We start from the raw sequence: 11,606 nt of genomic DNA on the forward strand, positions 1-11,606 counted from the left end.
CCAAAGTATTCATCAAGAGCATTGCCAACATCTTCTGCCCCAGCACAAATGTTACCTCTTTGGTCATTTATGAACCCTACCCCTTGCTTAGTTTTCTTCTTACTCCGAATGTATTGAAAAAAACACCTTTGGGTTCACCTTGATTTTGGTTGCTAATATTCTTTCATGCTCCCTCTTTGCTGTACTAATTTCATTTTTGATTCCACCTCTCCACTTTTTATATTTCTCTCGGCATCCTGTAGTATTGAGTTCACGGTGTCAGACGAAAGCTTTCCTTTTCTGCCTGATCTTACCCTGTGAGCCCCTTGACATCAATATGGCTCTCGAGTTGGCCGTCTCACCCTTTTTCTCAGAACCCCTTGAATCTCCCATTTGAATGCCTCCCACTGCTCAGACACTCTAGTACCTTCATGTAGCTGTCGCTGTCGCTTTCGCTAAATCACTCCTCTGCTTAGTAAACTTGGCTTTGCCCCAATTCAGGACTCTAACTCCTGTTCTATCTCTGTCCTTTTCCATAATTATGTTAAAACGATCTGAATAATGATCACAACCACCAAAATGCTATCCTACTACCACTCCTTCCACCTGCCCAACTTCATTTCCTAAAACTAAAGCTAAAATTGCACCCTCTTTTGTTGGACTTGCTACATTCTGGGCAAAAAATGTTCTCCTGAATGCACCTGAAGAATTTTGCTCCCTCAATCCCTTTCACATTGAAACTATCCCAGTTAATACTGAGGGAGTAAAAACCCTTACCATTACTGACCAATTGTTTATGCACTTCTCGGAGATTTGCCTACGTATCTGCTCTTCTTTGTCTGACACATCACCCTCCTTATATCTGTCAGTGATTCTTTGAGCAAAATTGTCACTGCCCCTTCTTTCCTATCACGACTGAAAGCCCTGTAACCAGGAACGTTAAGCTGCCATTCCTGTCCCTCGTTAAGCCACGTTTCTGTAATAGCTGTGATATCATGCTGCCACGTGTCTCTCTGTTCTCTCAGGTGATCTGCTTTGTTTGCTGTACTCCTTGCATTGAAGTAGATACCGTTGAGCTCTGCCAAACTCTTTATTTTCTAACCTTTGTTCCCTCTGTCTGCCAGACTCACCCACTAAGTTTCTGTCTTCCATTTTCATTTCCGATTTTGTCCCAACTGAGTCTACCCTCAGGTCCCCATCTCCCTGCCAAACTAGTTTAAACACTTCCCAACATCACTAGCAAAACGTGCCTCAAGGAACTCAGTCCCAGATCGGTTAAAGTGCAGGTCCCATCTCCCCCAGAGCTGGTCCCAATGTCCCAAGTATCTAAAGCCCTCCCTCCTGCACCAACCTTCCAGCCACGCATCCATCTGTCTTATCATTCTATTCCTATACTGTAATATTTCTATAGTGCAACTACCTGATGAGACCTTAAGAAATGCATGTGCCCTATTAATAACCCATTGGAAGTTAGTGGCACCTTCATGGAGACATTGCTGCGGCTCTTTCTGCCGACCGTGCATATGGAAACTAGTTACGTCCCATTTTTGGGGTTTATCAAGCAGATTTCTACAATAAAGGGATGAACACCTGCTTGAGGCACCGGCCCGGAAACGTACGTGAAGCTTTAACGGTTCCACAGTTAAACTGGTGTGGTTCACGTCAGTTTTACGCCCCACCTGCGGGGTGGGGGGGTGGAAGGCACCTCACTCATCCTGTGGGACATTTCCAGCAGGAAAAACAGATCAGTGTCTGATGGGTTGAGGGCTGGATCAGCAGCAGCGACTCCTGGCATTGTTCAGGGCTCTGCAGCCATTGCCTGTGCCCAGCAACATTCCCTTAACAGGCTCATGGTTTATGTCAGTGCCCAGCAGGGGCCCCCAATATTAACACCCTTAAAGGGTGAGTTACCAATGAATTGACAAGGAGAGCTAGCATGCTAATTTTAGGGATGGATAATAAATTCTGGCATTGCCAGGGACACTCACATCCCATGAGTGAACACAATCAAATCGGCACAGGGACCAATTTGGCAAGTGATTAGCGCACTGCATACACAGTAATGATCTGCTTCCGAAAGCTGGCAGCCAGTAAATTCTCCCCCACCATTCCAAGCGTGAAACTGCTTCAGTCGTCTTGTCACAGTGAATTCCGTTTATACCTAAGATCAAGTTCCTTATCGTGACTTCATTTCCTTTAGTACATTCAAAAAGCAAGACATATTTGAATTTATATGGCAGCTTTCACAACCAATGGACGTCTAAAAAGTGCTTCAGAACCCATGAAGTACTTTTGGAAGTGTAGTTATTGTTGTAGGAAACACAGCAGCCAGTACATGCAAAGCAAGATCCCACAAAGGGCATTGTGATGTTGACCAGAAAACCTGTTTTTGTGATGTCGACTGAGGGACATCTATTTCAGGACTCCAGGGAGAACTCTTTGCTCTTCTTCAAAATGGTAACAAGGGATATTTTACATCCAACCGAGCAAGTAGATGTGGCCGCAATGTAGCGTCCCATCTGAAAGACGGTGCCTCTGACAGTGCAGCACTCCCTCAGTACTGACCCTCTGCTAATGCAGCACTCATTCAGTACTGACCCTCTGACAGTGCAGCACTCCTTTGGCACTGGCCCTCCGACAGTGCAGACCTCCCTCAGTACTACCCCGTCGACACTGCAGCGCCTCCTCAGTACTGAACCTCCAGCAGTGCAGTGCTGCATCAGTAGTGAGTCTCGGACAGTGCAGCACTACCTCAGTACTGACCCTCCGACAGTGCAGCACTCCCTCACTTCTGCACTGGAGCGTTAGCCTGGATTTTTGTGCACCAGCCCTGGAGTGGGATTTGAACTCGAGCTCAACGGCGGGAGTGCTGCCAACTAAGCCACAGCTGACACACTCAGGCAGCATTGTGACATGCCCAGTTTAGTTCCGCTCAGCCCAGCTTTTTTCCCTTGACCCTGTAAATGAGTCCTCTTCAAATACATGTCCAATTGCCTTTTGAAAGTTCCTATTGAATCTGCTTCCAGTGATCGATGTAAATTGGATGAGTGAATGAAGTAACAGGGACTAAAATGATAAGCGGGCAGTGAGGGCAAGTGTGAGTGGAACAGGTTGCTCGTGTGGGAAGGTTAAATGCCGTCACAGTGTGGATGGGCCGAGTAGCCTGCTTCTGTATCGTACTGATACGTGCGTGAGTATTCCTCTGGATATCCAATGCTTTGGTGTGGTCCGTCACCCAAAGGGACACACAGCACTCCAGGTATGGACATTCAGCCTGTCCGGTCAATGCCGGCACCGCCCCCCCCCCCACCCCCCTTCGCTTGCAGGAACCTCCTCCACTGGCACACCCCGCAGGAACCAGGCACTGAGTCAAAAAGAGAAGCACACGTGCCGGCCATCCCTGCACCCGCTTGGAGCACGAGAGACATTTACCCTCCCCTCCCCTACCAATTAACCCCTCCCCCATTGCCCCTTCCCCATTCTCCCCTCCCCCTCCCATTTCCCCCTCTCGCTTTCTCCCTCCCCATTCCACTCTGCATTCCTCTCCCGACACTCCCTATCTCTTTTCTTCCTGCCCATTCATGTATCTGTCTAGACACATCTTAAAAGACTCCATCGTGCCCGCATCTACCACCTCCGCTGGCAACGCGTTCCAGGCACCCACCACCCTCTGCGTAAAGAACTTTCCACGCATATCCCCCCTAAACTTTTCCCCTTTCACTTTGAACTTGTGTCCTCTAGTAATTGAATCCCCCACTCTGGGAAAAAGCCTCTTGCTATCCACCCTGTCTATACCTCTCATGATTTTGTACACCTCAATCAAGTCCCCCCTCAACCTCCGTCTTTCTAATGAAAATAATCCTAATCTACTCAACCTCTCTTCATAGCTAGCGCCCTCCATACCAGGCAACATCCTGGTGAACCTCCTCTGCACCCTCTCCAAAGCATCCACATCCTTTTGATAATGTGGCGACCAGAACTGTACGCAGTATTCCAAATGTGGCCGAACCAAAGTCCTATGCAACTGTAACATGACCTGCCAACTCTTGTACTCAGTACTCCGTCCGATGAAGGAAAGCATGCCGTATGCCTTCTTGACCACTCTATTTACCTGCGTTGCCACCTTCAGGGAACAGTGGACCTGAACACCCAAATCTCTCTGGACATCAATTTTCCCCAGGACTTTTCCATTTACTGTATAGTTCACTCTTGAATTGGATCTTCCAAAATGCATCACCTCGCATTTGCCCTGATTGAACTCCATCTGCCATTTCTCTGCCCAACTCTCCAATCTATCTATATTCTGCTGTATTCTCTGACAGTCCCCTTCACTATCTGCTACTCCACCAATCTTAGTGTCGTCTGCAAACTTGCTAATCAGTCCACCTATACTTTCCTCCAAATCATTAATGTATATCACAAACAACAGTGGTCCCAGCACGGATCCCTGTGGAACACCACTGGTCACACGTCTCCATTTTGAGAAACTCCCTTCTACTGCTACTCTCTGTCTCCTGTTGCCCAGCCAGTTCTTTATCCATCTAGCTAGTACACCTTGGACCCCAAACGCCTTCACTTTCTACATCAGCTTGCCATGGGGAACCTTATCAAACGCCTTACTGAAGTCCATGTATATGACATCGACAGCCCTTCCCTCATCAATCAACTTTGTCACTTCCTCAAAGAATTCTATTAAGTTGGTAAGACATGACCTTCCCTGCAGAAAACCATGTTGCCTATCACTGATAAGCCTATTTTCTTCCAAATGGGAATGGATCCTATCCCTCAGTATCTTCTCCAGCAGCTTCCCTACCACTGACGTCAGGCTCACCGGTCTATAATTACCTGGATTGTCCCTGCTACCCTTCTTAAACAAGGGGACAACATTAGCAATTCTCCAGTCCTCCGGGACCTCACCGGGACCTCATGGATGCCTGTTGCTACACTGCCTGATGTGCTAAAGATCAAGGCGATTTTCTACTACCAAGTTCTGTCTTTCCGTTGAATATTCTCTGCATCCTTCCATGCATAAAGAACACATCAGGCACTTCAAAACAGGACAGTCATGAAATGCTTTGGCAATTTAACGGCTTCTAGATTTGACACTCTGTACACTTCTGCTGCACAGACATCCGGATAAAATTTTCCATCAACATAAGCTATCTGTACATCCCTGGATATATGTCAACTTTGTTACCTCGGCAGTGTAATTGGTCGGCAGTGCTCCAACAAGAAGAAAACTGTTCCTTAAGTAGTTACACGTTCTTTACAAAAATATAACTTATAATGTTGATTTTCCCATTATAGGTTGGCCACAGAATACAGCATTGTACCTAAAAATATTCACTTCAAAGCAGTTTATTTCTTATTGACAATGGACCACACATATGCTCCATTTTAACCATCTCCTGGCATTGGCATGAATAATGGCCAGACCATTTTCTGTTCAGGCTATGAAGCGTATGTACTCCCCATGTCTATTTGCTTGTCAACTTTAGCTTCAGCTCCGGACCAGAGCCCATCACTTCCATTTCCACTTTATTATTTTCTGCCCTCCATCAGTTTCTTTCCTCTCTGGTACTCTGCATTCTCAAATCCTAAATCCACCCCTTCAGTACTCTTGGACATTCCTACTCGTCAGCAGGCTTCTCAGGGTTGCCTCGCTCTGAGATAAGCCTACAGCTTCCCTCTGTGACTCTCTTGCCATTCTCTGAAGGACCCATTGATGCACACTGAAATCCCTCCGCACAAGCAGCATTATCAAATTGCCTACCCTATTCACTCACTGACATTCCCACTCAGTATCCATGCTTGGTGCTGATCTTGCCCGTTCCTCCCTATTTAGCTCACACTTCCCAGTGCTGAACCTGTGGACTCCGCCAGTGGTCCAATGATCACAGCCCCTCTCTTTATTTTGCTCCAGAAGGCTGTTTCACTCAGAAACAAAGCGTTTGGAATTCATGACCTTAAATCGGAATGATTACATCAGAATCATGGTCTTAATGGAATCCTGGCTGAAATATAATAACACCTTCCCCCTAACTGAGGCCCCTCTGTCTGTCTATACCTTTCACCACTTTCCTCACGCAGACCGTCAAAGTCGTGATGTGGCTGTTATAACCAAATCTCATCTTTATCAATCTCCTTACTCCTCTGGCTCTTTTCCCCTCCTTTGAGTACTCTTTCTTGTTCTGCCCCTTTGCCTCTAATTTAAAATTGTGTTCTTTACTGCCTGCCCAAATCCCATGCCAAATTTCTCAAAAAACTCTTCTCCCTCAGCAGCTTCTCATCCTCGGCGATTTTAACTTCTATCACAATCCATAAGGTACTCTCTCCGTTCAGATCACGGCCCTTCTTTCCTCCCTTCACGTCATCCAAACATTCATCGCCACCAGCCTGACCTTCTCATGTCACGTGGCCTTGCTTCCCCACAATATCATTCATGGATAAAGGCATCTATGATCCCTTCCTTGCCTTTCTCTCCACCTACATCCCACTTCCCCCTTCAAACCCTGCTTCCATCTGCATTTTCCCCTGGAACAATCTCTCCCTGGATTCACTTAGAAGTGCACTCTGAAATTTCCAATTGTCTATCCGTTGACCCTCCTTTCACTATGGCATTTCTGCAGCTATTGACCTGCTCAATTGCACCGTCACCTCCAGCTTCGGTGCAGTACTCCCCTAAGACAACCATTGCTCTCATTCACTCTGGCCGTTCCCTTTGTTCTAGCCTTCATGACCGATTCCTGATATATGAGGGACACAGACTTGAATAGTCTCGTGGACAAGTGGTTGAGCTATTCATCGACAGATGTGACTGAACCGCACCAAACTCTATTTGGCCCTGATTTATCTGTGGAAACAGTTCACGATTTATCCTGGCAAAGATAATCCCGGCTTTTTTTGCTCCACTGCAACCCGACATTTTAAAAGTCTGCTCCCACTCTCCTCCACTCTCACCTCCAACAACAAGTGCGAGGAGCTCGTGGATTACTTTCTCGCCAAGAGTGAGACTCACTGTTCAGTTGCCTCGATCACTTCCCTCCCTGCTCACAGCCAATCTGGGCGCACTTCATCTCAGGCTTGCACAGCCATCGCCCTGAATTTGTTTCCTTCTCTAGTTTCCCTCATATATCCCCTCATGCCATCTGCGAGCTCATCTTGACCATAAGGCTCACTTCCTGCTCTCTGATCCTATTCTCGCTAAACAAATGACTGCGTAATTTCCCTTCCTGGCTCCCATGTTAGCTCACATTGTTAATGGGACTATCTCCTCGAGCTCTGTACCTTCCTCCTTTAAATCAGCCATCATATCCCCTCTCCTCAAAAAAGAATAACCCTTCACCCATCCTCGCAAGCTTCCACACTATACCCAACCTTATTTCCTCTCCAAATTACTTGAAAGTTTTGTTACCTCCCAAATTAGTGCCCATCTTGTCCAGAACTCCAGGTTTGAATCCCTGCAATCAGATTGCTGCCACTTCCACAGTAAAGAAATGGTCCTTATTAAAGTCACAGATTAAACCATGTGTGACTACATCAAAAGTAATCTATTCCTTCCTCGACCTTCCCGAATTGTCTGCAGTCTCTGTCACAGTTGATCACACCATCTTCCTCCAACGTCTCTCCACTGTCATCTGGCTCGATAGTTTTATTTTTATCTATCTAATCCGAGCCACAGAATCGCCATCAGTGGTTTCTCTTCACATTCTCGCACAGTAGCCTCTGGCGACCCCCAAGAATCAATCCCTGGAATCCTCCTATTTCTGATGTACATTCTGCCACTGAGTGACATCATCAGAAAATACAATGTCAATTTCCATATGTACACTAGGAACACCAGGCTCTACCTCGTGACCACCTCACTCGGCCCTTCCACGGCTCTTTAATTATCAGACTGCTTATCCAACATCCAGTACTAATGAGCAGAATTTCCTCCAATTGGATGTTGTGAAGGGTTTCTCACCACAAACCTGGATCGCTCACTACCAATTCCATCCCTATCCCTGTCAATTGTTTAAGGCTGAACCAGACTGGTCACAGCTTTGGTGTCATTTTTGACCCCACGATGGCCTTTCAACCACATATCCGTGCTGTCACTAAGATCACCTATTCCAACTTCCACAACTTCGCCTGGTTCTGCCCCTGTCTCGACCCTTCTACTGTTGAAACCTTCATCCAAGCCTTTATAACCTTCAGTTTTGACTTGTCTAATGCATTCCTGGCCGGCCTCCCACATTCTCCCCTCTGTGAAATTGAGATCATCCAAAACTTTGCTGCCTATGTCCTAATTCGCTCCAAATGCTGTTCACCCATCATTCCAGTTCTGGCTAAGTGGCACAGGCTCCCAGAAAAACAATGCCTCAATTTTTAAATTGTTGTCCTCGTTTTATATCGCTCCAATCTTTGTAATTGCGTCCAGCCCTGAAACCCTCTGAGAGACCTGCATTCATCTAATTCAGGCTACCATTGGTGGCTGCACCTTAGAATTACTAGACCCTAAGCCTGGAACATCCTCCTTAAATCTCTCTTCCTCTCTACCTCGCGTTTGTACCTGAAGCCACGGCTTAAACCCTACCTCTTTGACCAAGCTTTTGATCATTTGCTCTATTATTTCCCAAGATGACCGTGTGACCTGTCTTTTACAAAACCACTGTGAAGTGCCTTGGGAGGTCTTATTACGTTAAAGCCGCTATATTCTTGCCGTTGTTCTTGCTGAAATCGTTAAGATGACGAATACCAGACACTAGGTATCTTTTTGTCTTTTCCGTTATGAAATTCTGGCACTCACAAGTCAGTTGTTGCAGTGGCTTGAATCAGGTATAATGCTCCTCCATCAAAGATTTCCAACTTGCAATTTGCCAATGAAGTTTTAAGGACAAGGAATAGATTCATGTTGGAATTTTGAGATGCTGTGCTCTCTGCTCCAACTTATCACAATACTGTCTCATTTGATGATATTGCTGAGATGCCTGTCGAAAGCAAATCAATATACAGCAGAAAGCAAGCAATCATCAAACTTAGAAAAATTCCAATACAACAGGATTCGAATTTTTTTTTAGAACATTACAGCGCAGTACAAGCCCTTCGGCCCTCGATGTTGCGCCGACCTGTGAAACCAAATGACCTACACTATTCCATTTTCATCCATATGTCTATCCAATGACCACTTAAATGCCCTTAAAGTTGGCGAGTCTACTACTGTTGCAGGCAGGGCATTCCACGCCCCTACTACTCTCTGAGTAAAGAAACTACCTCTAACATCTGTCCTATATCGATCACCCCTCAACTTAAAGCTATGTCCCCTCGTGTTTGCCATCACCATCCGAGGAAAAAGACTCTCACTATCCACCCTATCTAACCCTCTGATTATCTTATATGTCTCTATTAAGTCACCTCTCCTCCTCCTTCTCTCCAACGAAAACAACCTCAAGTGCCTCAGCCTTTCCTCGTAAGACCTTCCCTCCATACCAGGCAACATCCTAGTAAATCTCCTCTGCACCCTTTCCGAAGCTTCTACATCCTTCCTATAATTCGGTGACCAGAACTGCACGCAATACTCCAGGTGCGGTCTCACCAGAGTTTTGTACAGCTGCAGCATGACCTCGTGGCTCCGAAACTCGATCCCCCTATTAATAAAGGCTAACACACCATATGCCTTCTTAACAGCCCTATTAACCTGGGTAGCAACTTTCAGGGATTTATGTACCTGGACACCAAGATCTCTCTGTTCATCTACACTACCAAGAATCTTCCCGTCAGCCCAGTACTCTGCATTCCTGTTACTCCTTCCAAAGTGAATCACCTCACACTTTTCCGCATTAAACTCCATTTGCCATCTCTCAGCCCAGCTCTGCAGCCTAGCTATGTCCCTCTGTAACCTACAACATCCTTCGGCACTATCCACAACTCCACCAACCTTCGTGTCATCCGCAAATTTACTAACCCACCCTTCTACACCCTCTTCCAGGTCATTTATAAAAATGACAAACAGCAGTGCCCCCAAAACAGATCCTTGCGGTACACCACTAGTAACTAAACTCCAGGATGAACATTTGCCATCAACCAGCTAGCCAATTTCTGATCCAAAGCTCTAAATCACCTTCAACCCCATACTTCCGTATTTTCTGCAATAGCCTACCGTGGGGAACCTTATCAAACGCCTTACTGAAATCCATATACACCACATCCACTGCTTTACCCTCATCCACCTGTTTGGTCACCTTCTCGAAAAACTCAATATGGTTTGTGAGGCACCTATCCTTCACAAAACCGTGCTGACTATCGCTAATGAACTTATTCTTTTCAAGATGATTATAAATCCTGTCTCTTATAACCTTTTCCAACATTTTACCCACAACCGAAGTAAGGCTCACAGGTCTATAATTACCAGGGCTGTCTCTACTCCCCTTCTTGAACAAGGGGACAACATTTGCTATCCTCCAGTCTTCCGGCACTATTCCTGTCGACAATGACGACATAAAGATCAAGGACAAAGGCTCTGCAATCTCCTCCCTGGCTTCCCAGAGAATCTTAGGATAAATCCCATCTGGCCCAGGGGACTTATCTATTTTCACACTTTCCAAAATTGCTAACACCTCCTCCTTGTGAACCTCAATCCCATCTAGCCTAGTAGTCTGAATCTCAGTATTCTCCTCGACAACATTTTCTTTCTCTACTGTAAATCATGACGAAAAATATTCATTCAACGCTTCCTCTATCTCCTCCGATTCCACACACAACATCCCACTACTATCCTTGATTGGCCCTAATCTAACTCTAGTCATTCTTTTATTCCTGATATACCTATAGAAAGCCTTAGGGTTTTCCTTGATCCTATCCGCCAATGACTTCTCGTGTCCTCTCCTTGCTCTTCTTAGCTCTCCCTTTAGATCCTTCCTGGCTAGTTTGTAACTCTCAAGCGCCCTAACTGAGCCTTCTCGTCTCATCCTAACATAAGCCTTCTTCTTCCTCTTGACAAGCGCTTCAACTTCTTTAGTAAACCACGGCTCCCTCGCTCCACAACCTCCTCCCTGCCTCACAGGTTCATACTTATCAAGTCACGCAGTCGCTGCTCCTTGAATAAGCTCCACATTTTGATTGTGCCCATCCCCTGCAGTTTCCTTCCCCATCCTACGCCTCCCACATCTTGCCTAATCGCATCATAATTTCCTTTCCCCCAGCTATAATTCTAGCCCTGCGGTATATACCTGTCCCTGCCCATCGCTAAGGTAAACCTAACCGAATTGTGATCACTATCACCAAAGTGCTCACCTACATCTAAATCTAACACCTGGCCTGGTTCATTACCCAGTACCAAATCCAATGATGTCCCGACTCAAAGCACAGTCATTTCGACAATTCAGATAAGCAAATATTCAGGTAGATCACAGATGCGGTCTTACATTTTTGTGACTTGGTCGAAGTGAAAGAAAAAGGTCTTGATTTTGAAAACTTTCAACAGGCATTTGGGTGCATTCTTCCACTGCAACAGCTGTTTCACACTCAATGCTGCAAATAAATTTAAAGAAGCAGGATTTTTCATGCTCAGAATTTATTGAAAAGAACATAATATACGCTGCAATATTTTATTTCTCCAAACTCTATTCCACATGTATTTAACTATC

This window comes from Heterodontus francisci, chromosome 39 (assembly GCF_036365525.1).
Source record: "Heterodontus francisci isolate sHetFra1 chromosome 39, sHetFra1.hap1, whole genome shotgun sequence".
Lineage (NCBI taxonomy): Eukaryota > Metazoa > Chordata > Chondrichthyes > Heterodontiformes > Heterodontidae > Heterodontus > Heterodontus francisci.